Raw genomic sequence first — 2,809 nt, 5'->3', positions numbered from 1 at the left:
CTATCCTGCCTTCCGTCCCCGCAGACTAATTTTGCCTGCTCTGGGGCTTCTTGGTTCGGGAGGTGCCCGTGCGAGTCTGGCTTCTTTCGTTCAGCGTTACGTCCGCGAGGGTCATCCGGGTGCTGCGTGTCACAGAGCAATGTCTTGTTCGCTCCCGTTGCTGCATGAGCAGGGTCCGCCGTGTGAGCAGAGCACCGTTTACGTGCCATTTCTACTGTCGGTGGGCATGTGGCTAGCCAGCAGGGGGCTATTAGGGTTAGTGCCGCTCTGAGTTTTCTAGTCCATTCGTGCCGGCTATACCCGGCGCTGTGCGGGAGACAGGCTGCGTTGGCTTCCAAGACTCCATTATGTGCGTCTCTTCGCAGCTCTGCGTTCATGGCCATCACATTGGTGCTTTGAAATGGACCGTAGTGGGATTATTTCCACCACAGGAAGTGGCAAATGCTACGGATCAGGGCTCCCCACCCCCAACCCAAGAGCTAGCGGGTTGACATCGACCAGCACAGCACTGGGTATATAGCCTTAGGAGTAGACTGCTGGGCCCCTTGAACTTGAATTTGAACATTGGCCATGTTCAGCTTTGACCGCGACACAGTTTTCCAAGGCGCTTATGCCGACTGGCCCTCCCCCAGCCTTGTGGGAGAGGTTGGGGGGAGGCCGCGTGTTCACTGTAGAGAGGCTTTCGTGAGGTGGGGTCGCCAGACCTCGTGGACGGGCTCACCGAGGGGAGGGAGGGCGAGACGGGCCCCTGGGGAATGCCCACGCTCTGTCTGGGCCCGTGGAGGGTGGCAGAGACAACACAGCCGGAGACCGGGTTTGGGGGTAGGTAGCGCTTTGGGACGGGTCCCAGGTCTGCAGGGCCTGTGGGATGTCCAGGGGTTGTTGGATGTGCCTGTGAGCAGTCAGAGAAAGGTCTGGGGCCTGAGGGTGAGTGTGAGTGTGCTTCACGCCTCTACTCATCGCTCCCCCAGAGCCTTCCTCAACGCCCCAGACTTCACACCGGTGCTCCCACCTGGACCTAATCTCTGAATGTCTTCTCCCTCCTTTTTCACCTTCCTCTTCCCCTTCCTGAGGGGTTCGGTGCCCCCTCTCCTGCCCCAGCCACCCTGAGCCACACTGACTCGGCATGGGACCGGAGACAAGATCCTGCTCCTCTCTGGACCTCAGTGTCCCCTTCTGCACGATGGAAGGCCTGGGCTGGAGGACCCCACGGAGGTAGTGAGGGGTAGACCTTCAGGTTCCCAGTCCTGGTTTGGGGGGGGGTGTGGGCCATCTCATCCACCTGTGAAACTCTTCAGCACTTCCCAGAGTGAGTTGTTAACTTAGCACTGAGTATTTGTGGCCCGTTAGCCTGCCTATTAACTAAGGCCTTCTAGGGTTTTTATAGTGTACAAGCCCCGCCGGGAGCACCTTACTGCCTCCGCTCTCCCCCACAGCTCCGCACTCGGGGAGGACATCCAGGGCTTTGCCCAGAGCCACGCGGCCTTGGGAGTGGCCAAGTTCCAGGGATGACAGGGTCTGACTTTTCTCCATAACCTCAGTGTCCCCATCCAGACTGGCAGAATCGTGGGGCAGGGCAGGCCCTGCTCACCCATCACGCCAGTGCCCACCGGGTGCCAGTGCCAGGCTGTGGCACGGAAAAGATGCTTGGTGGAAGCCTACCGAACAAAAGCACATTCTGCACCGGCCCCCAGTCCTCTGTGCAAGGCCCCCCAGACACGAGTCCTGGGATCAAGCCTGGGGATGGGCTGAGTATGTGCATCTGGTGGGGGGGAGCATATGACTGGGGAGTAGGGGACAGGGGGAGAGGAGAGAAGGGGGACACATCACTGACCAGCTGGGCAGTGGGGGTGGGGGCGCACAGACTACTCTGAGACCATGGCCCATTTCACATGGGCAGCTCTCTGCGAAGCCAGGAAGTGGTTTGTATTTTCAGAAGGAAATGAGTGGGTTTTACTCACGGGGAGCGGACGGCTCTGGGAAACAGCTCCAAGGGAAACAGGCCATGGGGTGGGGGGCAGGGGGTGAAGGCCAGAACCAGCCGCTCCCCTCCCCTGCCAGGCTAGTGGGGGGCAGGTGTCAACCAGCAGGCTGACCAATGAGCTGACCACGTCCCTTTCCCGATGCTGGTGAGAGATTCCTCTCAGAGGTGCACAGGGGCTAAGCAGGAAGGGGCAGGGTGCCTAGATGCTTATCACCACCTCGGGGACCCCACAAATCAGGGCTGGTGAAGGGAGGGCAAGGCCCACTGCTGTCTTGCCTGGGAGGCCGGCTCAGGGTTGCCAGAGGGGCCCGGACAGTAGCCAGAGGCCATTTGTTGGTTAGAGTGTTCTTTCTTTGGTCGCTCTGTTCACCTATCATCCTTCCACCAGCCAGCCAGCCCACACCGCATCCGACCGAGGTCCCTGAGCTGGGACTGGGCTCGTGCCCTGACTTCAAGGGGGTTCAGACCTGATGTGGAGGGGGATGCCCACTGGTAGACGGCTGACAAATGACATGGGGGCACCGTGACGCAAGAGTGGCCGACCCTGCCGGGCGGACAACAGCAGCCTCAGGGGGAGTGTCAGAAGGGAAGGTGGGGACACAGCCCTCTAGGGCACTGTGAGTGGAAAGCCCCTAGATTCTCAGGCCCCAGGGATCTCTGAGGAGAAGGGCAGTGGGAGGAGGGGGCTGCAGGTATATCCCTGGGCTGGCCTAGGTCCTGTCCCGCTTTGAGCCCTAGTTCTCCACATGAGGCCCACGAGGAGTGACCCCTGCTCTGCTCAACCCCTGGAGGCTGTGGAAAGACTCTGGAAACCCTGGGCAAGGA

Source organism: Herpailurus yagouaroundi, unplaced genomic scaffold (genome assembly GCF_014898765.1).
Source record: "Herpailurus yagouaroundi ecotype Mexico unplaced genomic scaffold, PumYag 180, whole genome shotgun sequence".
NCBI lineage: Eukaryota > Metazoa > Chordata > Mammalia > Carnivora > Felidae > Herpailurus > Herpailurus yagouaroundi.
Note: the sequence above shows the minus strand (reverse complement) of the source record.